Here is a 27,511-nt window from a genome sequence, read left to right on the forward strand (position 1 = left end):
ACTGATTACAATAATTGACACTTTATTTTTCGCATTGTCAAATAGCCTATTATGAAGTGCACTCTACCGATTTGTCTATTTTGCAATACAATAATTTATGAAAATAATGTGTTAGTAATCTTATTCTATTTGGATATAAAATAACGCAACGCGAATTAACTTCATAAAACAATTTAATAAAATTATTTTACTTTTTATAGATAAGCTTTAAAGTTTTTGGTACGTTTGTGCAGTCTGTGTATGCCATAGCTTATACCATAACATGAATTTGTAATCTGTAATTGTAAACAAAATTGTCTTTGATACTTGGGTGCTGCCATTGTAGAAAAATAAGTAAATTATAGGAAATGTGTACAATTGTATATATAAAAATAAATAAATTATAACTTATTAAATTATTAGAACTTATACAAAATTTATTTTCAGTCTTTTATGTTTAAGCGCAACTACAAAAAGTATTTATTGATTTCTAATTTACAGACACTAAGAATAAAAGAAAATTATTTTTTATATTTAGGAAGCAAAATTTTTTGGGCTCAACATGGCAACATCTACAAATTCGCATGAACGCAAGATGGCTGCCAATTTATGTGAATGCAAGGACGAGTAGAAAAGTGTTATGCGCTTGTTAGGTTTAATCCCGTTTATATTGTGATAATAACGCTACGAATATTACATTATTTTGTGTATGTGTTTTCGTGGTCTTTGTTATGAGTTATCGATGATAATAAAATCATATGTGCAATATTGCGTTGGAAGGCAGATAAAATGTTCAGTGTTGAATTGTGATTATTATTTAAGCTGTGTGAGTCGTTTTTCGGCTGTAGTTATGCTTGTTATTGGATGATACCGGTGTTACTGTCATGTAAGTAATTTTTTTGATTGATTCTTTACAGTAGCCAGAGCCTATACTTTTATTAGGCTGGTAACCTAATTGACTATATCAGGTAATCATTCGTGGCGTGGCTTAACTGGCGCCGGCTAGCCGGCCGTGCGTGTCTCACAGCTGTTGGGTTCACACGTTGCTAACAGTCGAGTTTTTATTATATGCCCCGGGTATGACATTGTAACCCCTATAATACTTTGGAAACCAGCGTTCCTTTGTTATAAACCTATCGAAACCTCGAACAGTGGTGGTATCTATGTCACTCGATTTTGTTTTAATCAAAAAGTTTAAGTTTACTGTCTATTTTCTTAGTTTCTACACATATACCGACACCTAGCACATCGCATTTAATACCAATCTCAACACTTTTTTTTTAAATCAAAAATAAACAAAAAAAAAAGACATTTGTTTTAGCTAGTCGTAACATTCTAAACTCGATTTTTATATTAAATAGATAAAAAGGGTAGTGGGGTTAAAGTAGTACTTGTATAAATTGATAAAAGTGATATTCAAAGTTTATTGTAGAACACGATTTGAAAAAAAAAAATCTAAAATATAGTATACTTAATTTACTTGTGAAATACAATTAAGTATTTCAAAGCATTAGAAGAAGTCAAGACATATGTTTTGTTCAATATGCTCTGTATTCTTAGTTAATCTGTATACTAAAGTTTGTCTGTACACTAAAGATTGACACAGACTCCACCAGCATTACGTTTATAATATTACACCAAACACTTTTACACCACTACCAAAAACTCAACAAAGTTTCAACTCATTTGACTCAATGATATATGAATATAGAATGAGACAAAAACAAGAATAGATTACAATATACACAAAAAATATATAATAATTAAGTTTACTTATAATTATTTATGAATTGAACATTGATTCGTTATTTACAAAAAAACTCTAACATAAGATATCCCATTATCCCAGAATTAAAAATAATTCCAATTATCTACTGTGTCTCTCTTAAATATTTCTTAAAATATAATTGTTTTGAAATTGCTGTATAAATATACTGAAAACTCTGTAAAAATAGTAACTATTAGCTGTGCTTATGCCGTTCCACGAGTGTCAAACATTACTGCTCTGCCACACATAAATACACACACACAGATTACCTATTACATAGGGGCTTAAGATTTTTGCTAAATTGATTATTAAACAACTCCCATTTTTAGTGTTACTGCAAACTTTTAATGATACAAGCTGAAAAATAAAAGACTGCATCACCTATTGTATGATATATTTTAAATTTGTATAATCCGTCCAGAGAATGTATAAATTGTTTTGTATTTGTACCAGAAACAATATTTATTAGATATTGAAGAATATTCCAGTAATTGTAGATTATGTTATTAGAGATATCAATGTAATTACCATGTCTGATAGAATGTTACTAGTGATCTAGAATAAAAATATATTTATTATCTGTTTCAATGCAATATATCAATTAACTTGTCTGTGATTTATAAAAAAATATATTTTCATTAATCATGTTGAGTTAAAAGTTGTTCCAAGTTTTCAAGGCAAATTAAAAGTTAATTTTAAACTTTAAAAGTGTTCATTATGTAATCATTGAATATATTTATAAAATATTTTATATTTTCGATTGCAATTATGCATTTGGGTTCATATGCACTTAATTTGTATTTTATTAATAACTTTCATAACAGGTGAACAGGTTTTATATACAGAAGACAATCTTTACGTTATGTATTTATTAATAAATATGTAAAAATAAGAGTATATCTGTCATTCGTTTTTTCTTTAATTATGCCTAAATATGGGGTTAATTGTTGCGAAATTTGTCGTAGATGTAGAATACCGTGAAAGTGCCCTTTTTTAAATCAATGAGTAGCTAAAGCAAGGCGTGTGTAGGAAGCCTTTTATACGTCGATAATAGAGATGACGAACGGTGTACGAACGCTTAGAATACCTACTTAAAATAACATGATTTAGTTTTTATAATATTACTGGCTAAAACTGCAGATTTACCCGCGAGTAATTTATAAAACTACCTGTAGCACGTAATCGTCAACCCTTATTTTACTGCCTGTAGAGGTGAATGAAAAAAAATAGCCAGGAACACCAGGACTCAAACTATCTCCATAGCGAACTTCATCTAAATCGGTTCAGCGTTTTAAGTGTGAAGAGGTTACAGACTGAGTTGCTTTAGAATTTATAATATTAGTATGATTTTGATACAAAAATTAAACGATAATTTAATTAAAACCGATTATATAAGTTTGTGTTTATTGTAAATGTTACTTTACATAGTATTTATGATATTTAAGTTATAAATATATGTACATTACGAAATATGAATCGCCAGTCGAGTTACTTACTCAAATACACAGAAAAAAATTATTGGAATCAAAAGTCAAAAAGTTTAGGAGATTTGTTACATACACACAAAAATGCACTATGGCTCTTTTTTATCCAGTTACTATATTCAATTAACGATTCGTTTCGCTAACGGATGGTAGAATTGTATACGAAGCGTAAGTTAAAATCGTTCCTATAAAAACGTTTCGTAAGTTTCGAACTCGCACTTTACCTGAAAACTTATAGAAGCTACTTTTCGTTACTCGTAAATAAAAAACGGTCGGTGACGGTTACTGGTGAACAATAACGATTTGTTAAAAATAGGGACGTGGTATGGTACGTTGTTTATTTTTTTTAAATTATACAGTTAACTCAAAAATCAGAAACAGGAAGAGAAAGTACTTCAGTAAATTTTAAGAAGTTTTTATGGTTACGATTACTTTTTGCTCGATCCACCTCGATCACTCACAAATGAAATAAAATGAATTTTTATATTTATTATTGTTATATTTTTAATGAAAAAGCATAAAATTACGATCTATACAAATCAATAAGTAATGTATATTTTATAGAAATAATTGTAATTGTAAATACAAGAAATTAAAGATGTAGTTTCAAATGTTATCTAAATTCCCAATGATTATTCTGATTAATAGCAGAGGTTACGTAGCCAACCGAAGATTAAACAAAAGTGTGAAGATGATGTCCTGCTGATGTCGTCACGGTGACCTTTCTAAACATATTAGCTAACATCGCAGGACATATTAAAGTGCATCAAGGCACAAACTAATACATTCTCTTTCATAATCCAACGGGATACTATTTCGATTTGTCGTATAGAGTTTAGGCGCAGAAACAACGGCATTACGTATTTTCTGAGTCACGTGAGACAGCTGCTACGTAAAAGTAAAGCAAATTTGTCATACATAGTTAAGTGTTGTGTTATCCTTTTTACGCAGGGAAATTAAAGGGTTATTAAATAATAATCGTATCATCCGTTAAGAAAATATTTTTGAGAATTACAACTTTTATGCCCGTAAGATGTCCGGACAAACACCTAGTATATATGGGTACGTATAATTTTGCAGCGTTATAGTCAAATAGAATTAAAATTATATTAGCAATGTGTTGGGTATCGTATCTGGCAGCCCTAGGTTTGAGTATCTAATATTAAGTCAATTGGTGGCTATTGTCATCTGAGTCACGACATGTTGATAAAACAGAAATCCAATCCATTAGACACTCTTCAAGTGATTGAGCTCCTTCTCTGAATATTAAATGTTTTGTAAACATTGCACACGGCTTCTGTGTTACTTGTACGGTCTTATTTTACGGAATTAACTCGAGTTTGAATAATTTATTTTATACTAGAAGACGCCTGTTGCATTGCTTCTGAGTTAAGTCACTTGCGTGACTCCACATAGCCTGATTCTCATCTTAGCTCGATTAGTTGCAGATTATGATCCTCAGTCATCTTTACGTTTTAAGAGATGCTGTATTGATGTTTCATGCAGACATCATAAATCTAGCCTAACCTAAGTTAATATTAAATACACTTTTGATAATCCAATGAGTTGTCTCGGTCAGAATTATTATTATTTTAATAATAAACCTGAAACAATTAATAATACTTGGAATTGAAATAATATACTATGTATAAATTAGATTAGATTTGAATTCTTATCTATATATAAATATAGTCCCTGAATAAACGTAACTGATTGAAAATGTTATTTATGAGAGCCGAGCGAACTTCGTTCAGCCAGGTATTTTTATCAATACGGCTTTATATTCTTTAATTAAGAATCATAAAGTTAAGCTGTTAAATAATGTCTGTGATTAAACCTGTATTTTAACAACAATTACATTCAACGATTTTAAAAATAAATAGTATTACAATAATATTGAAATTTCGATACCTAATGTCATTGACACGGAATACGCTAAGAATAAATAATACCAAATTGCAAGCAACTAACCCATGTTTGGAATTCATTAGGTAAACATTGTTCAAGTGTTTAATTTATATTTCAAACATAGTCGGTTTTACCGGATTCAACTAAAAGTTTGATACGTAAATGAAGTTTGATAAGATAATGAAATATTTCCGAATGCGGCTGTATTTCAAATTTCTGGTCTAGGTTAAATTACATAGGTTGACGAACGGAAAATAAGTTGACAATCATCACTTTGGTCCGGTTGTTCAAGAAATATTTCATTCCGCTTGTCGATGATAGAATTGTTTACTAGGTGTGATTCAAAGGTGCCTCAAGAATAATTCGCACATGACATAAAAATTTACAGAAATAATTAATGTTTAGTGTAATGTTCGTAACTGAAGAATTGTAGGTTTGGCGAATGTACGATAGCGATTTGTTAAATATAGGTGCCGGGTGTCTGCCTCACGATGAGAAATTTTAATCTTCTCCATTTGTAATGGTACAAATGTCTAGATGTCTAAATAGCATGTTGTCATGGATCACTTCTCATTAAACCTTTGGTCGTTATATGCAACCACCAATCCAAAATCGACCCGAAACCGCTTGCGCGTTAACTTCTGTTTTCATCTATATATCATCTATATTCAATAATAATTGTAGTCTAAATTCTTACAGGAGTAATTCGGGCACCATTCGCTTGTTACGGATCAAAAGGGTAAATTTATGAATATGACATGACATTATGGATATGATAACCGGCTTTGAGAACCTCAAACAGAAAGTTGATTGTTCACAAAACCAATCAATTTTGGACGAATCGTTTACTTTATATATTTTTTTTTTATTCAAAATAAAGACTGAAGAAGATTCAAAGATAATTGTTTACTAAAATCTGCAATGACTTGTTTAGCATGTAAAGTTGCATTACAAGCTGATGGAATATTATAAACTGAACTTAGATTATTAAAAAAATATGTTAATAAATTGTTTACTATTGGAAATTGCGATGTTAAAATGAATATCCACACTGTATTTTTGTTGTATATTTTTAGTATCCATTTGGGGCAACGATTTATTACTAGATTTGGTCTAGGGAACCCTAGAGTTCCATTGAAACGAGAGCATTGTTCAAAGTATTAATGCATTTATTAAAAATAAAAAAAATATTTAGATGTCTTGGTGTTTAATTCGGTTGAATGAGGACCTAGTTAAATATGAATATCGATTGTTATTTAAACGATGTTCGTATTTCTTTATATTTTTACAAGCGATTAGCGATACGATTAGGCAATCTGCAGTATGCGGTAAAGATTATAAGTATGCGTTAATTGTCGTGTTCGGTTACACGCGTTTGTCGTGCTTATCTAGGTTCTATTGCGATAGTAGTTTCTATATTGATGTATTCTTAGCAAGAACGCGAACTGACTTTTGCCTTGGCTGTATATATAATTGCAGCTATCTTTTAACAAGTTTTAATTCAATTTAATCTGTTATTGAACATCATAGATTGTCAAAGATGTCGAACAATGATATCTAGTCAATTTAATATTGAAGTATCTTTATTTCTCTTGTGGTTGAAATAGGCTGTAGCTGTATTCGTTGTAGTACTACGATTAAAAAGGAGCTCGTTTTCAACCATCTTTAACTAGATACTTTCATAATACTGCGTTCGAAAGTACTAGTACATGTAGTGATTAAAATATTTAGACTAATAAATAATAATTATCCACCACAAATGAGGATTATAATAATAAAATTATTTGTACATAAATTCAATAGTATTTGATTGACTTTACTTTATTTAATACAATTCTATAAAATGATGAATCAAAAGTATTATTTATATTCATAAAAGCCTAATAAAATTAAATATATTTTGATTTTATTTAAATGTAACTACAATCACTATAAACTATACCATTTTTTATTTTAAAAAAAGTACTCGAATAAAGTATATTTAGGTTTTTTTTTTATCTGGATGACTTATAGTTGAAACTTTGCGTTGATAAATATATGACGATGATGACTTAACCAGGACATTTATAAACATATACCTACATATATGGAGATGTAAATATTTAAGTTTATATTGAACCAATTCTACAACAGAAACTTTACGAACAAACTTCGATTCCCCGGATAGTAACGTAAAGTGTTGTCTGAAATATTCTAGACTGTTTACATACGACAGCGCCGTCCCGTTCGCTGCGCCAATATTTGCACAGCCGGGGATGGCATTAACCACTTACCGGAGACGGCCGCGTTGCCGTGCCGAATAAATGTATCGAATAGATCTATATATAACATTCGAATCGAATTTAATTTATATGAAACGATTCTGTGTATGTATTAGAATCACGATTATATATATTTTATTACTTAAATCCGAAATTATGCGCTTTACGACAATTTTTCAGCGTTAATTTTTTAAATGTAAATAACATTTGAAATAACTCTTTAATAAAGTTAAAGTATAGTCTGGTTACTTGTACATTATTATTCGTGATAACGATGTCTATTTTGGTTCATTTTTTTAATGATATTGTCGAAAAATCTAGTATTTTTAGCACTCTTATAAAAATTGACAAATCTATTAATGTATATACTTTTATAATAATAATTATTAATGTTTTAAATTATAAGTAGATTTATGGATATGAAAAAATGTCGAATACACATTAAATATATTTTCGTACGTTCGGGTTTGCCTCAAAAATTACACTTAAAAAATAGCACATGAATTCAGGCATTCGATGAAAAAATTTCTTCGAGCATTAAATGCGATTTAATACTTCATTGCACGGCCTTAAATATATACATAGTACACAAGGCGGGCTTAATGCTAAAAGCATTTTCTACCAGACAATCTAAGGAAGTGCTGGAAAGACTGCAGAAGAAAAAAAAATTAACAGAAAAACAATACTCGTGCACACATATCGATGATATAGTTACGTATGTTATAAGAGCTTGTTACGTTGGTTGGCAGTTGCATATGCATATGCATACATATGCAACGTATCACATTGATTTTCATAATGACAATCATCTGTAAGATCTCGTGTTACACGTATTACAAGAGGAATTATATTAGTACAGTCTCTAAACATACCAGGATAGCCTTGATCAGCTAAAAAGATGAATGGCTGGAGAGAATTAAGTGCCTCCCCTTACTAAGGCTTCGCTGACCGATTACTGATCTAGCGAAAACTCGCTACATTGGAATTTAAATGTGGAATCTTCAGGCCGGTTAACTGTCCTGAGACCTGTCCAAATTTTTCCAAATGGTGGCCTCCATTCGAGGACTTCAGTTTTTAATATTAAACATCTTGTTTGATGCGAATCTACGATTCAAAATCTTGAAATTTTGTATCGTAAAATGAATATATTTGATTAATTAAATAAATATTTCATTAAAAATATTTAAATATCATCTTAGCCACATCAAAGCGGGATCGTTTGAATACACGAGGGTCTTCAGAAGGCTCTTATCGTGCAATGTAATCGTGTTCTGCCGGAACGAGATAATTAATTTATTTTCGACATTGTGTACAACGTTATCAAGTCTTAATACTAAATAATTTCGTTGTGAAAATAAATATTGCGTCGTTATGAAATATGCTTTAGCTCCGTAGAGAATTTAATTTAAGATCTGTCTTATATACGTTGCTGTAAGTTATAAAGGGAATTAAGTAGGTACTCGAATCAAACATTATTTGTAACCTTTGAATGAATTGAAAAATTGAAGTAAATATTGTTGAATAAGAAATAATATAATGTCGTTGGTAATTATATTATTTCTTATTTAAGTCTTAATTATTGTAGGTATAATATTGTAGTTCATGATATAATGTACTATAATATGCGATTAAATCTTATAAAATTTTAATGAATGGTCTAATAAATTCAAAAATATTTCTGAAATGGGTTTATTTGATCCTGAGATTAGCGTATCGAAACAAACTCTTGAGATTTATAGTATTAATATAGATAACAATGAAATATATTATAGTAATACATACATAAGTAAATAAATGTACTAAAATACAATACCATGCGCTCGTATATTATAATATTATATACCTATTATAACCTATCTCAACATTCATTTACGTTTTGATATTTCGAACAATGGGTGAAAATTGTGGGGTGTTAGTACACCTGCCATCGAAACACCTGGTTATATATAAGCTATTCTTGATGGACCCTTGTCGTTAACTGTTTAATGTAAATTCTTAATGGATATGTTTTTGTTATCAGACGTGTGCTCTAAAAAGGCAAGCTTTGTTAATACATTTCTTTGGGTTATTAGATGGGGTTGAGACATTATTTTAGCATACTACCAATTTATTTATTTTATTTATTTATTTCAATAGATACCTATTTATTTATTTTTTTTAAATTAAATATATGAAATTTATTTTGTACTAGCTCAACCTGTGGCTTTACCCGTGCGAAATTAATAAAAACATTTATTAATTTTATTACCTATAGCACACAAACCGCCCTCAATTAACCACCTCGAGGGGTGAATTTAAAAAATATCTATGCCTTTCCGCGAGGCTCAAACCATCTTCATACCAAATTTCATCTCATTTTCATCAGGTAACAGACAGAGACTCTTTAAATTATATGATATAGTAGAATTCAAAATTATGTATAGTACTGTAGATGAAGTCAAATAGTTTTATAAAATGATTGCAAATGGCACACTCAATGGTGTAAAATAATTTACCTATATATAAAAATCAATTCGTAGGATACAGTAAATGTCATTCACATTATGTTGTCGATGTGAAATTAATAATATATTGGTTTAAAAATAAATGAATTATTCGTCCAAATTTCGGCCACGACGTCGGACGCCATCTCAGGGTCTCGGACTTAGTTTGCGAGCTTCCCGAAATCTCATAGCTTAATCAGAAGACACCGCGGCATGACCGGACAAAGTTATCCGTCATCACGAACTTGCGCTGCTACTTTTATTTTTTAACAGAGATAATCGGAAAAACGGATACGAGAATCTAACCGAGGACATTTTAATCTAGTATTAGTTAGACAATTGAACGATAGAGTCAATTACACATTTAAATACAAATGGCAAATGTATTTTTGTAAGGTCGCGCTACCTACTCGTGATTTAAATAGTCAGTTCTTTTCTGTATTTTGCAATATCATTGTGCGTATTTATAATAGTAGGTATTTATAGATATTACGAGTTAATAAATCTTTTTTCCCCTTCAAGTAAACGTTAAGCTTGTGGGCGTATAGAAGTAGCAAAAGTAAAGGTTGAAGGCTCTTGTTCGTTTCGTGGATATTGAGCTATTTTCGTATCCAATAATAAAAGCGAAAATATTAATAACGCCTGGAAAAAAGCCCGCGCTCGTTAAGAAAGGAAATAAGTTGCGAGATTCAATGAAATATATCAAAACACCTACGCGTTTTATTTACAAATTTCTTTACAAATAAAAATTGTAAAGGTACTTAGTTTAAGCTCCGTCTTCTTCCCTAGAATAACAAATTGCTGTTGGTGGAAAGAGAGATCCGGTGAAACTGTTAACCGCTATGCAACCTTTATGAATGAGGCTAAAATGAAAACGTTTGATCATTTCACTGTTTATAAGTTACGTGTTAACTTGTATCGTTCCATTACTATTCTATATACAAGCGGAGCCCGGTGTACAGTTAATATTGCGAATGGAACGATCCATCAAACGCCGACACTGAAGGATTAAGCGCCGTGGATCCGCTGCGGGCCATTGATTTAGCGGCTAACATCGCTTACTGTCTATATTTCTATATTCTTATATACATATATGAACACGCCCCGATTCCGTAAGTCTGTTAGACGTATATTGATATTAATAATATTAAATCAATGCACACGGTTTATGGTACGGCTATATAGTCTATTTCACAACGATGTTTATATTTTTTTATAAAGTAATAAATAAAAGAAAAATTTGTAAACTCTCAGAGTATCAAATTAATTTATGTACATATATTTTGTGCATATTAAAAATTTAAACTAGTAGACAATTACGAGCGCTTTTGTTTGATTATTTAATAAGATTTAATTAAATGTTATTATGACATATTCGGTATGTTGAATCTACCGAGAAGAGCCGGCACGGAACACGAAACGTAGTTGCTCTATTTTATCTTATTCTATTAGAAGTATAGGATAGGTTTGGTGATCAACGATAGAATATCTTGTAACAGTCACCAAGGCTGATATAAATTGACTTTTTAAATTTAATCACGCGTGGTTCCGCGACGAGCAACTATATCATATCTCGTTATTAAAGTTCAAATAAATTAATTTTCTAGAACATTCGTAAAATATAAAATCCAGACTCAAATTATGCAATTCGCTATTTGATCCCTCGTGAATATGTACATCCTATGCTAATGTCGACATTAAATTCTAAACAGGTTTGTTTTAAATACATTAAATAATTTTATGTATATTTATTAGAAATAAGCTAGTTTTATAGCTCCAAAGTTTAATGATGTAACCGGTTTTAGTATTCATTCAGACATGTCGGCCTTTAGGTTAGTTATCATATGACTCACGAATGTCATTTATATACAAAAAGTAAATAGAGAATTAGAAATATATACTACACTTCCATTTATAAATGCGCGAAGAACACTTAAAAACTTCTTTTAAATAAGTCGCTTACGTATGTGTGTTATGAAATTTCGCATAGATGTAAATATAATTATAAATAAATAGTAAACAAACCTTTTTGGATTCAAAATCATATCGTAATCGTATCTAATGTTGTTGACCGTTGAAACGTTCTTTCATCTGAAGCTTATCCAGGGTTCGTAACCAGATCATGCTTACCATAAAATTGGATTTCTCCTTGGATTTCATCGGAAATAAACCAAGATGTGAAATTTCAACCCACTCAACTGTAATATAAGAGGAAGTGCTTTCAATTTAGCTTGCAAGATTAAACTTAAATAAAAAAATAAACATTGCAAGATAAAAATAAAATATCCATGATTTATGTTCATACTGACAATATTAAACACGTAATAGTCATCGATTTCGATTCAATGCGATTCCCTTAGAATTCACGTATCTCACTTGTAAAACGGTGACAACCGAGTTACGGTGAAACGGTATTTTGATACGTGTATCCCAGAATATAATTAACTCGAAAATTAATTCATAATAGCATAAACTTTTATGAATGTTAGGTCTCCTTTTTATTTGCATTGAATTACGATCGAATGTTGTCCACTGGGCAATCGATTAATTAATTTACTTATAATTCGTATAAGAAAGTAACTTTTGAGTTTATTGTAGGCTATTTGAATATGAACATGTGATACGTTTGTCGTTTTTAATTAAACGTCTATAATAACCATTCAAAATAGCCCGTTGAAATAAAGTACATAAAAAATATACTTTAATATGGTACATAGGACTTTACGAAATACTTGATTTTAGAGCATTCCAATAGCAAGGAAAATTGGATTGATTGGCATTTCCCTTTACTCATTAACGAGATTCGCTTTGAACACGAGATCACAGTATTCGCCGCCTCCCAAACATGCTACGTGTGTGATGTGCATGTACACTCTATCAGTACAATCCAGTACCCACACCTCACAATTAACTAATAAGTAATAAACACTATTGCAGAGAGCCCAGATAGTCCAGCGGTTAGATCGTAACCTAATCGAAGATTAGGAGTTCAAAACAGGACAGAATCGCTAAAATTTTAAACGTTTTTTTTTGTTTAGTTATTGATTTTATATTCAGTGGCTGATGTAAACATCGTGAGATATCCTGCATGTGTGGGATGAAAATCTTGATAAAATGCAGGCGATAGATTTTTGACCTCGGCTTCAGCAGATTCACAGCATCTGTGTCCCAGTGAACTCTGAGATCATCATCATTGGGTTGCTAATAGATAATTTTAGTACTTGTATATAGATAAGGAATATAATTACGCACACACGAACAACATAGCCCATTGATATTAAAAAATAAAATTTGATCAAAAGTTACGTGACGTTAAAATTCATATCCGTAGCCGGTTTATGTGACCGAAGGGTTGCTTTAATTAAGCCAATAGCCAGCCGTGACGAAACGTATTACGATGCTGTTATTCGATTAATTAACATCTATTTTATATTTAGCAACCTCAATAGTGCGTATCAGATCAGCGATGGCGATATAGATCAAATATTAATAGTACTACTAATAGTCTGAGATAATATTTATTTAAATATGTCTTTTATAAATTATGTAAGATATTAATACGGAAATCGTTAATCGAATTACGATAAATCATTTGAAACTGTTTGGAACATAAATATATATATACATTTTCAAGGCTGTTACACACATATGAGCCATAACGACTTTCATTTTATTATGTATTTTCTATCTTAAAATCTTATTAGACGATATTTAACAGATATCTCAACGATGCCGTCATACGTGTTTCGCAAAAGTATTAATAAAATTCGACCTTAAAACTGTCACCATAGGCCTTTCTTTGCTTAAATTTATCAAGATTAATACTGTGTGGCAAATAAATTGAACTTGTCATTGATTATTATATTAAAAACTGTTATCTAATCTTTATTTATATATATTAAGATCGTAACTATTGATTTTCTAAATGTATAAATTGGTAAAGAAAAATTGGTCAGTAATTTTTTCTCTGATCGTCAACCGATATTCTTTTATTTTGTTTGCTAGCTATTGAAAATAATCTGTTACACGGATAAGAGTAGATAGATACAAATGATGTTCGAAACGTGTAAATTCAGATATGGTTTTCCTCAAATTTTTAATAATGATTTGAAGTTATGGCGAACACTAGAACTTAAATAAAATCAATATGCAAGTTGTCTCTTGTACCTGGATGTGACTACGTGCGTGCCATCAGCTTTGCTCTGTCTACAGTTTGTAACGCTAATTATTCGCCTTAATCTCTCCTTAAATATTTAATTTCAATATATTACAACATACAAACAAACCAATAATTGATAAATAATTTATAATAATTATTCGTTATCATGACTAAATAAAGTTTATGCACAGAACATAGTACTTAAATGATACATGCTAGGCTAGATTTCACAATAACATTTTATTAATATCAGTTAATTTACAATTTGATATTTATACATGATACATATTTATTTTAGTAGTAATTACTGACGTAAACAAAGATTATTATTGTAGAGATTAGACTTAATAGACAGCTGTTATAATTATCTTTTCTTCATGTTTAAATTAAAGCGATCGGTTACGTGATAGTTGAAAATTCATAATTTTAACTTTAGACAGTAGAAGAAATTAATATAGTAAGCGTAGTGAGTAAATATACTTTCGTAACGAAAGTTAGATATTATTGCTGATATTATCAAAATCAAAGTATACTTTATTCAAGTAGGCTATTACAAGCACTTTTGAATCGTCATTTAACAAACTATTTAAGGTAATGCTACCACCGGTTCGGAATGTAGATTCTATCGAGAAGAACCGGCAAGAAACTCATATATTATTGAGAATTCATTTTAACGTCTCTTCCACGGTAAGGGGTTATGTTGATCGAGTGCCGAAATAGCCACTAACGACCGGTAATCTACCCTCTCCGTCATAGTGAGGCCAGCGACGATAGCAGAGCACTAGCGCTTTCTACCTTTCTCGGTAATATGAACACTAGCAGGGTTTCATATTGATGTCGTATATAATGTAAAGTAAATACTAAACTGTTTTGCTCAAACAGTAAACGAAACAATATAAATGACATCTTTACATTAACATTTTTGTATTGAATTTTATGCTAAACTAGCGGTGGATAAAAAAGCTATTGTTGTAACCTTATTACATCAGCTATCTGCCAATGAAAGTCCTGTCGAAATCGGTCTAGCCGTTCCAGAGATTACCCGGAACAAACAGACAGACATACAAAAATTGAAAGAAATGTTATTTTGTTATATGTACCGTGTATACATACATTATATGCATTAAGTAAAAAGCGGTTATTTTAATATTACAAATAGACACTCCAATTATATTACATGTATAGATAAATCATGTATTCTAGTATTTTTATGTTTCTAAAGCTCGTCCTGAGATTTTACGTTTTATTTTTAACGCATTGTCTATAGTAATAAATACGTCGACGGTTCCGCCCACGTTACTTTTTAAACCACTACACAAGTAATGGCTTCCATTTGGAGTTTCTTTTTACTGGTTATGTCTATCGTATGTTGTATTATAATAAAATTAAATTCGACGTTATAAAAGCCTTAAGTTTTTATTTTAGAAAGAGACATTGACGTTCCGAACTACACTTCGATTCATTCGAAGTAATCATGATTGCTGCTGAATATTTTTTTACAAGATTTTGTTAAATTGTATTGTCGATCTAGTTCATTTCATTCAATTTCCATTTGTTTCTTAAATATCTATCCGTTACCAGATTAATTTTGTTACAGATTAGGTACTATCAACGATACTGTCAAAGACATTTCTAAAATTTCCTTTAATGCACAGAAAATTATAGTCTCAACGAAGCAGCGGATAGATACTGTTATGTATTAGTAGAGTTGTTTGTAAAATATTCCGTAATTGTCTGCCTGTGTCTGAAGTTTGCATATAGCTTATAAAATATTTTTTTAAACACATTTATTGACATGTTGACAATTATTTAAAATCGTTTGTGTAACAATATTAAAAATCTCTATTTTATCAAAATCAAACAATTAGAATTGACGAAATAACATTTGAAATAGACAACTTCTTGGTCACATCCGTTCACACCGGTGTCTTGGGACGAACATAACATCTTATTGCTTTCCAGTCGGAGGGAATGCTTAATAATTTTACATTGCTAATGCCTGTACCCGTGACGTGACCACTTACCACCCGGTGACTCTACTGTCCATCTTCCACCTTCCTGAATAACAATAATAAAAAAGTTATAAAAATATATATTGATATGTATGACAAGGCCTATAATTTTTTATATTTTGTCCTATTTTAAATAGATATTAACAGAACATTATATGAAGGCGAGATAAATCTGTCATTGAAGTTTTAGAAAAAAAAAAAAAACAAGCGACATTTTCTCGGCAATACACGATACCGATTGAAGAATTGTTGTGACTCAGAAAACATCGAAAACATCCATCTAAGTCTAAAAATAGCTCAAAAGATTCTCGACCTATCTAAAGGCGGATTGCACTTGAGACTAAGAGGAGTACATTGTTGGGAAGTTTCCCTCTCAGCTCACCGAGACCGTACTTAACTAATGTAGAGTACGCCGTTATCTATTTCTTTTTAACTTGGATCAAAATTTATATAATGTTTTAGAAAATTACATTTTTTTTATTATTATTTACTTAGAGGTTCTTTTGATGAATTGATATGTATCTATTGATAATTATTATTAATTTGTTCTCAATATATGCATCTCCTCGCTGTTTACTATAATTATTAAAAAAATTTAATGCTAATTTGTGAGGTATTGAGGAAAAAAAGTATAAAAATGTCTGCAAAAAATACGGAATTACTTTTTAAATGCAAAAAATAAATTCAGAATGAAAAATAATCTAAGGCCTACTATTTAAAACACGTTAAATGTATCTAAAAAATATATATATATTTTAATAATTGTCCATTATGATTCATGTGCCCCACTCGTTATACGTTGATGGTACTGTGCCAGATACCTAACAAGTGTCAACACACAAATGTACAAAGTTCAGCTCAATTGAATTCACGGTAAAGAAAATCATGCGCTTCAAAGAAAGATACAAAACATAACACCGGACCTATCTATATGTACTAATAAATAAGGAGACGTTTTCTTGAGGTACATAACGCATCAGTTCCTAAGGTAGGTGAAAGATTGGCAATGAAAGGAATGGTTGAAACAAATTACGGCACCAATGTGTACGAGCAGTGTTATACGTTGTTCGAGTTAGCTTGATCTTTGTGACAGGCGGGCTAGTGATGAGAAACAGAAAATATAACACATAATATCAGTCGATGGAACGATGGTCTTATTTTATGGATGGACTTATTTTTCTAAAAAGTGTTATACCAGCTAAAGAGACCCCAACCATAAGGACCCCGTTCGTAACAATAACTTAACAATGATCTTTAATAAGGATTTTTGTAATCGATATTTGTAGCAGTTACTGCCTGTTATTCGCGACCCTACCGTCCGCCAGATGTAACACTGTACAAGCGTCTGTTATTTTCAGTGTTTCTATTTAAATTTTATTTTGCAGCAATAATATATAATAGAAAAAGTCTTAAAGTTTTCGGATAACGTTTGAATCTTTTGTATTATATGATTTTTTAAAAATATTTTTATAATTTTTAAAATAATTAAATTAAGAAAACAATATGTTCGTCATTGCAAAGTTATGTCGATCAGAAAAATTTACATCTGTCAAAAAGATCAAGCTGTCTTGTACAGGGTATAGTCGTGGGTTACCGTCGGATGGCCCATTTGTCTGTCATATCGATGACATACCAATATAATAGAGATGAAACACGTTTCATTCGCTTTAAGTTTTTTTATTGACGTGACAATTGATTTTATATTTCTTGTTTTTAAATAATTATGATGAAGTATCTCAGTGCTAACTGTTAGGTACATATATATTCTATATGTATATTATAACTTGTATGTCAATTTTGTTATTGTCTTATCTTATCTAAGTATTAAAGAGGTGAAAGATAAATTTATTTATAAATGTTACGCGTAATTTGTATTAATATATAATTATAACGTTTGTACCTATTAATATAATAAATCATAGTCCTTTCACGTTAAATCGGAATATAGGGTTACGTGATCTTTTGAGTTCGAGTTTTACATTTCGGCGAGTGACGTAGTTGCTTCTTATTCCGGGGAAAATATTCCGCGATATTTTACATACATCTGATTATTTAAAACAAATGGTATTTGTATTCCTTGGATTACTGAAATGTATAAATCTAATAGTTTTCTTTGCCGATTCTCCTCGTTGGAACTTACTCTCCGAACCGTTCGTTGAATTACATTTATTTAATTTACTAAAACGATATAATAAGCTTACTGAATTCAATTTGTTGCAATTCTGATTTTATACTGTAACCTTTTAATAATAAAGAATCCAAAGAAAAATAGGGCATATGTTTGCTAATGATATTGATGATTTAAACGCATGCGTAACCTTGCCGATGTGGTGATTAGGGTTAATTGATCTCCAATGAGAAGATTAAGCATCATTAATGTATCTAACGCAGTGGCTCATTAACCTGGACCTGCAAATGGGGCATTAAATAGTATTAGGTTTCAGCATTTGTATTCTTCCTAAAAATTAGTAACCGCGTCGAAATAACCCACTGCTACGTGCCTGCTGTTGAAGAGACGGTGTCGATCTCTTAAACCACACTGCATCTTTACCACCGAGATCACGAATAAAAACACAGAGATTTGAAAGAATGCCCGAATTTGAAAAACCGTTCTTGCGATATCCTTGTATTTTGCTCGAATATGTTTACTAGAGATGTGCCTTGATTTTTGTTTTGCACGAGACAGAGCCGTGTTTGGTGCAAAAAAATAAACTTTTGTTGATGTTAATTAAAGTGAAGGCTTACAATAATTGAAAAAAAAACTAAAGAGTTTAAGAGACTTAAAATTTCATCATGCCAAAAATAAAGTCTCGTGTATGGATTTTTTTGACCAATTTGATAATGATGAATGTAAAGTCAAGTTTAACAATTGATAATTTATCTAAAATTCATTTAATTTTAATAATAATAATTGTAATAAAATGATGTAATTCCTCCTATATATACACTTTATCGAGAATTTATATAATAAAAGAAGCCAGTTATTCGGTGCTCTATGCCGAATAGTCGGATTGGTGTATACATAAACATTATATATATTTACTTATACAATCTACGAATTCTAAACCGACTCGTGGGTTTTTTCTTACGTCATTAATTTCCCTCGGAAAGATTGAGTTTCATTCACCATATTCGTGTTCGAAGATGACTGTCATTTTTATATACTTAATATGTTCCATGTTTGACACTTCATAATCATGACGAATGAACGCGATTACGTACTTAAAATTCGGAGGCCCCTTGGGTGTTGTATGACACTCATTTGAGAGATTAAATCGACGGTTATTGCTTACATTCTAAATATTCTTGCAAATAACACTAGAAGAGCAATTTGTCTGGCTGTTGATAAGCAAATAAAACAACATACATAGTTCTGTAACTGCGAGAAATCTAAACTAATCATTACACAATGAGGCCCGACGCATAGGAACCATGATGCTAAATTTTATTGTGCCTGAAGGTAATAAAGCCTGCTGATCAAGTACCTCCTCTTCTGTTGAGGCAAATCTTAGCCTAACAGAAGAGGAGGCCTACTCCAGTAAACATATTGTATAATTTTATACGACACATGTGGGTTTCTAAGTGTTAGATTAAACCTTTGTTTCGCAGCGCAATCCTAATCTATCTATGTAATGGCTGAAAGATTACTTTTGATTTGAATAAAATGTATTATACGACACACGTATGTTTGTTTGACATTATGTTTTTGTCGAAATAGTATTAGAGATGTTATCTAAATATTCATTGCCATTTTGCTCTTAAATGATCTTGACATCATTTTATGAAATTTAGAAAATTTGTAATTTATTTTCCAAGTTACACCATATAGTTCATGGATAATACCGACTTAAATCTCGTGGTAATTGTCGATTCGCTAATAAGTATTATTATAGTAGTTTCATGGGAATAGGTTTTAACAGAGGCGGGACCAATTAAAATTTAAAAGAAGGTCTACAGCAGTTGAAAGAAGGGACTCTCATTAATTTTTTTTTTAATTTTTTAATTCTGCGTTTATTAGATTTAGGTTCAAATCGTAGTTGACCTTTTTAAATAACCTCATGTGAACGCGAAGTAGCAAGTAAACGAATAGTTACAAGCATATGGATCACTAACGCTCTCGTCATATGTACGTTCCCTCGATTACCTTCCTTTTATCAAAATTAGGGTCAGTTTAATCATAATTTTAATCTTGGCACATAACGCAAACGCAATCGGCTTCATCGACTCGGGCTTACAATGGCAGTTGTTTATGTTATCAATAAATTTACTATATCTCCGAATCGCGATTGTGCGCAATTAATAGTCACTTGGAAAACTTTTTTTATCGTGTGCGCTATGGGCGTGGCGACTCACGTTTTACCAAGTGATAAATTGTACATGTAAAATCTCGTATGGAGATAATATTCCCGTTAAATAGAAGCAAAAATATTTGTTCAGTGGATGTGTCTGACGATAAAAAGAAATATAAATAATGGTTATGTCATACGTCAGGCAAATGTCGAGAATATTTGTGTTATATAAAGATGTTAATTTCGATAATTTATCGTAACATTTCGTCCGTCATTGAACTTATGACCGTGAGGAATAATTGGTCACGACAGCCGAGCCACGCCCATTTGTTCATGACAATTTTCATTATACAGTCTGTCATAATTTGCACTGAAACGACCATCGGACGTGCTAATTAGAAGATTTGCACACAAACTTAGTATTGTTATATGAACTAACTGTTGTAGTTGTGTGCCGAGAATGAATCTCGATATTTTTAGTACATATTTGTTTCTGATATTAGAAGATATGTTTATGTTATTTTTGATTAATGATGTCAATATTTCAATTCCCATAAAAATACTAAATTATATTAGAAAAATAAAAGTGCTTGTAAGTTTCAAATGATACAAACGCAACGTGCGATGTCTGATTGTATAGTGTTTCATTTTAAATGGATTTCGAAACTGTGGAGTAGGCGTGAACAATTTACACCATGGAAGATTGCGAAAATAATGGAGAAAGTGGGTTGTACATCAGAAGCCCACATGGTATCGCATAAACGGTGTTAAGTGCTGCTATAAGCGCCTTTTATATATTGCAGTTATAAATAGCTGTTTTGTAAAAAAAAATATTTAGTCATTTATTCAATGAAGAAGCGTTACGTTGACAAATTTTGCAGTTACTAAATACATTAATCTTTCATATCAATATCTGTTGTCAGTTATTAGTACATAATATATCATATTTATATTTAAAACTCAAAAACAAATGTGTGACTTCCTGTCATGGCGACAGAAAATAATATTCCACGTTAATTATTTTTTTTGCGAGCGAAGATGATTGCGAAATCGTTTTCTGAATAATGTTTCCTTTTTATAGATCTCCTCTGAAATGTAACCGAGCTATTTGAAGCCATTAGCTACGACGATGGAGGTTTTTCTTTCATAAAATTTAAATAACGAATGAAAGTTATAACGGCTGCATAAAATACGCATCAGTTAAAACAATGTCTAAAATAAATCAATAAGCAATCACATTGGGCCTGCGTAGTTTTGGTTGCGGCAGTTGAAATTTGGTTCAGCGTATAAAATTGAATCGTGGTTATGTATTTTGTATCGATACAAGCGGAAACCGCGGCTGTTTCGCGCATTTTAATTAAAACTGATTCTGCGGCACGAACGATAACCAGAAGTAATTAGAAATTGGGAAATATCTCTTCCGAATTTGCGAACAACGATTCGAATGTTGCGACACTTTCTAAAATTCGGTTTAAATTCGGTCTTATTTTATCTTTAAACTTACCTAACAAATATTTGTCAAATGTTGTTCTTGCTGAAGGAAATTGGCTGGTTTTTATAGTTAGGCAACTAAGAAACCCGAACAAAATGCAGAGATAGATTATTTTGTCTTTTGAAAAGTTCGTCCTCGGTGTATTAGGCCGCTTTTTGCGGGCCAACTCGTCTAGTGACAGCTTTTTCTCAGTTCGTATCCATTGTCTTCGTTTTCGTCACACCACAAGGTTATCTTGCCAAAAAACGTTTTGCGAGAGGCCTATATCATTCAATGTCAACAATTTCTAGATTTTTTATTTCTCATTGTTAACATCACGGACGAGCTTAAATGATTCTATTGTTGTTTAGGACGATACAAGTCGTCATTTATACCGCTAAGAAATTTATGTAATTTATTTCAATTCTGTCTTTATAAAATTTAAAACGATAATAAAAATATGAAATAAAAATAAGACATCTGATTTTTGAATATAATCGACATGGTCAATCAAGTTTGATAAGTGTGTCAAACTATTGTCGATAGCAATTTGAATGTGTCGACTTATAAAATAGTCTGAGATACACAAGCTAGCATCAACATCTGACCTTACGGGTTATATTTTACTTGATTGAAGAAACGGAACCCTAAAAATACAGTATCGCGAAATAGGGCGGGTTGTAAAAATAAACAATTTTACGAGATACGCTTTTATGGACGAAGTTTTATCGTCGCCATGTTGGCCGTTCTGCGTTTGATGTGCGCCTCGTGTTTAAGGATTATTTCATAATTGTACGTACTACCGTCCGTGATTCCTTAGAGCTGTTTCACACTGGGAAAGACCGACAGCCTTGGCGTTGCCCGGTTGTCAGCTATATGCTATGCCTATACTTCTATCAATAGTAGGCTCGCCTTAAAGGCATATTATATATAAGGTGTTGTGTCCTACAAACCTGTACATACATTCGACAAAATTGTCGGAACGATGTGTCGGTCCGACTTAACTTAAGCAGCGCTTACTGTAAACAATTTCGTGACTATATAAAAAATGATAATACTGTTTTGTTGTATTTTTTTTAATAGGATATTTTAGGATTGCCGTTAATCCCTATTACCTTGAAAGATATTTTTATGTACAAATTTATATAAGAATAGAATCGCTACTGGCTTAACAGGTTGCTGTTGCCCGTTTTGGTAAATGCCTGAATAGTTTCCTGTTCTCTTTCAATAAATAATAATAGTATATCATAAGTAACTCTAGTTTAGAGAAGACCGTCTTATATATATGTATATATATTTAGGAGACTTAAATAATGTATAGACCTTTAGTCTTATTCTTTTATATGTGTATTTTCAAAAAACGTTTTTTGTAATATGTAGGGAAAGAGAGAGATAGAAAGAGCTCTCTTGATACGATGTAACAAAAACACACGCTGCTTTTGTTTTCTCGTATAAATTCGAATAATTCACGATATATTCCAATATTTTTCATATTAACCTTTTTCAGACACAAATTGTTCGTTTAAACAAACCGCCCGAGATGGAAATAAAATAAAAAAGAATTCTTATGACGTTTAAAAACGTCGTAAAACTCTCAAGGAGTTTACCAAGAAAACCAATTTCGCTCGAAACCATTCCGCTGAGAAAATATCGGCGTATGTACTGACATGGGACACAAATAAACGGAATCTCTTATATAAGACGAGCTGCTGTGCTCGTGGACTTTGAATATCCCCTGGGAACCCTTTCATTGGCCGGGAATGAAAAGTATTCTATTGACCCCAGACATAAACTATCGGCTTGCTGAATAACGTTCAAATTTAAATACTTTAAGCAAAAAGCGCTTTTGAATTCTAGTTCGGAATGTAGATTTTATCGTAAATAAAATACAACAAGCAAACGAGACATTCTGTATTTTTTATTTTATGTACGTCACGTTCAATTACTTTTAATTGTTTTGGCGAATAGCAAAATGTGATTTACGTTTTACCAAAAAATATAAATGGACCTTTTTAGTGTGAGGTCAAAGATACAATGTACTTTTTACCAAAAATATCCTCTTGTATGTTAATTTTTATATAAACTTTGAACTTATTAAATGGCTAACGAGAATGACTGCGGGACTCATTAAAATTTATCCTACGGTCGTTCGTGATTCGCGCTAATTCATACTGCGTCATAATATCACCCACAATTTTATCTCTTTATATAATATTCGATATACATCAGAATTTTTATTAAATTATGTATAGAATTCCGGTGCCGCTACGAGAGGACGGGTCGCAGAAAAAATAACTCGATCTTCGCCGGTCCTACCTGAAAATGTTTTAGCGGTGCGGGCGGTCAAAGGTTATTATTAAATTCAATTTGAACACAAACTCAAATAGGTATATTGTAAAGCAATATTTAATAGGGCAGACGAAAGAGCATTTCAAGGTCACCCACCGAAACGTTTAGAGCAATTTAATGTACAGTTTTATTTAGTATAATCCTCAGTTCAGTGCTTCAGTCCTTTAATATTTAAGGAAAAGTTTTATAGTCGTGTATGTGTAACCACTGATTTATCTTAAACGTAACGAAGTTATTGTTTTTTTTTATATTACAATTATAAAATACTTTACTTTGAGTGTGGATTCAAACCCGGGCACCAGTGAATATCCGTATTGTGTTTAATTCAAGTTTATAATCAGCGGTAGAGGAACATTTCTTGTAATTTAAATGATTTCTGCCCATTATTCCATATACCAAAGTGAGTTTCTCTTTCACGACTTTACTATTCACCCAATCATCACTCATGGCACCCCATGAAGATAGTTTGATTAAGAAGAAGGACACGGGTAGGTACCTCATCCGTCCCTATCCACAAGCGAGTTAATCCCTTGGGGGTAACTAGTTTATCATAAAGCGATAATAATTATTTCCTATCCTTGTTTTCTGATATTGGCAATTCACATCCTGTGAAGACTACAACATATCTATAAAACTTTAGCTCGTGTATTCTCTGTCCTTGTCTTAAACCTGAAGTGGGCAAGAATATATTTTTAATAAATAAAAGCACGGGTGCATGAATTGTTTTTATTTGTGTACACAATACGAATCGTGTATGTACCGTACCGTCGCTCTGACGTTGATGTATTCCTGTTTTAATGCCCAGGACGGACGATTCGTATATATTTATATACATATGTATATCTGTATGCCCATATCTGCCTACGTTCAGGCCAACTGTCTGTCTGTTTGTACATTGCGTTCGGCCATTAAATTTGTGAAAAAACGTTTTGGTTTTATAAATGGCTGTTTTACAATTTTTTTTACGTATTATTTTATTTCATCTTCAATTGAATTCAAATGAAAGATTGTTCTTAAAGTTTTATTAAAAATGAATGCCAACGCTAAATGGCTTGACAAATATTAAGTTTTAAATATATGAAAATTAATAATGAACCAAATGAGGCAACTACGCTGATTGTAATGAAATTTTATATAGAGGTAGCCTGGGAACAGGATAAGATATATAGAACTAACTGTTCCTGCGGCTTTACCCACGCGAAATTTATAAAACACAAACTTCCAACCCCCGTTTTTCCCCTTTATGGGTGGAGTTCCGTAAAATCCGTTCTTAGCGGATGTTTTGCATATACTATAATTTTAATTGGTATAGCGCATTGTGAATTTAAGAAATGCTAATAACTAAGATATGTAAATATTTTATAAAAAAAATTAAACTTAAAATAGTAACTGAAAATAAAACGCCTTTTTAATGGACGAGTCCTCTCAAATTGATTTCCGTTCAGCCGGGATGTAGTCGGTCTGCGTTGGACGTTGCTGCATTGAACATTATTCCTAAGGGAAATAATTTTATTTGACAAAAATAATTATTTATTGTTCCTATACAGAATTAAATAAAAAAATATTTATCGTCAACAAAATACGGAACCAACAAGAACATAAACTGTATTGTCTGTTAAAATATGTTGCTAACGGGGATAGAACCCGCGAGCGTATATTATATCATTTGTTATGCGAGGTTGAATTATAATTATCTTTACAACAATATACATGAAACGAAATATATTGAAATTATAAAAATGTGCTGTTAAGTGTTTAACCATTGCATTATGAATTGTAATAAAACAAATAAAGGTGTTCTATAAAAATATATTTATAAGAGTATGTATATTACAATCCGGTCACTGAAGTTCTCCGATATCAACTATGATACAAGTAAAACTTTGATTTAATACTTACTGCGATTAAAACTAGAAGCTGGAACAAATGGCTGCATCACAAAGTCGTCGTCAATTTAAAAAATCTTGTAAATAATAATATTTATTAAATGTAAACGAATGAATGAGATTAATTTATTCACTAAAATATAACGCTTAATTCGCTATTAATATCGCGTATTAATTTTTTATTTATTAATCGCGTAACAAAATAAAAGTAAAACTCGAAATCTGGCACGGACGCAGTGTATGAAAAATACAATAATTGTTATTAATAAATACAAAAAAGTATGAGTTTGTTGTAAAAAACAATAAATATATAAAGCGAATGTATTTTTGGTTCCCTATACGTTTCTATAACATTCCGATCCAGTTGAAACTTTGTACAGTTGACGCTCGCGTGAAAGTTTTAAAACGTACAATAGGTAGCGCGCAAGACGTATCGGATGTTTGCAAAAAAAAAAAAAACAATTAAAGACGCATTGCATTGGCGAGGAAACCTGCATGTGTCGAATGAAATTTAGCCACATGTTAATCCGCTAAACCGCGTTGGAACACCGTGGTGGACAAAGTTTGATAACGTTTTGTTCAAGAGTAGGTTACCCGCGAGATATAGATGTTACATACGCGTCAGATTTCGTAGGCGTATAATAAGCATTTTATTTCGAACTATTTTTAAACCGATGAGTTATTAATAACCGCTAACCGATCCGTTGCTATTTTGTAACGCGTTTAAATATCTCGTTATATTTCCAAAACTATCTGTTCGAATTGTAAAGTGTAAAAAGCTAAATTTGACGATAGATCTTATCACTTATTAAATTTATTATGTATTATTTTTCTGTCCTAGTGTGCGTAGAGTAAGTAAGAAATCTGACACAACAAACGTCTCTCACTCTAAGTAACGCACGTTGATAGTTATAATTTAACATAGAGGGACGCGCCTTCGCGTGTAAGTTAATTTATACAAGGAACGTTTAAAATGAATATGCTATTTTATATAATAGAAATGTCATTGGCAGCAATAATAAGATTTGGCAAGTCCATTAACCAACTAGCTGACGGTGTGACCTTAGTTATTGTTTTGTGTGAGTACATTGTAACGATTGATAATGGACAATACAATGTATTATTGATTTTAGACAAGCGAAGTACGTCGGAAAGTTCTGCTGATATAAAAGTCAAAACATTCTTTATAGTTTATACTATTACATTTGTAACGTCATTTTGTTATATTAAATTAAATTGAAAGTTAGGTGCTCTAATGGCTCGTATTTATTTTTCTGATGCTAAAAATATATTGTAGTGAATAAATTATTTGGTGTTAAAAATGTCGGTCTCAAATAAGATAGCGCCGATTAGAGTATTTGAAAAAGTCAGTGACGTAATAATTACGTAGTTGTCCACACACTCACACACACATATAGTATATGTGAATTAAAAAAATATCTACGTACTATTAAGTCGCTTG

At 31.2% G+C, this 27,511-nt stretch overlaps 2 protein-coding genes across 3 annotated transcripts in view; one reads left to right on the forward strand and one right to left on the reverse strand.

Annotated features, from left to right (window-relative positions):
* Nucleotides 1–27,511, reverse strand: part of LOC113399535 (cytochrome c oxidase subunit 4 isoform 1, mitochondrial) — a 181,350-nt gene that overhangs the window by 103,519 nt on the left and 50,320 nt on the right. The gene's annotated exons all lie outside the window — the stretch shown is intronic.
* LOC113399529 (uncharacterized) overlaps nucleotides 558–27,511 on the forward strand; it is a 136,742-nt gene continuing 109,788 nt past the window's right edge. For both annotated transcript variants that reach the window (XM_064218921.1, XM_064218922.1), the window contains exon 1: nucleotides 558–865. The gene's annotated coding sequence lies outside the window, so the exon portion shown is untranslated. The remainder of the gene's footprint in view (nucleotides 866–27,511) is intronic.

Source organism: Vanessa tameamea, chromosome 25 (genome assembly GCF_037043105.1).
Source record: "Vanessa tameamea isolate UH-Manoa-2023 chromosome 25, ilVanTame1 primary haplotype, whole genome shotgun sequence".
Taxonomy (NCBI): Eukaryota; Metazoa; Arthropoda; class Insecta; order Lepidoptera; family Nymphalidae; genus Vanessa; species Vanessa tameamea.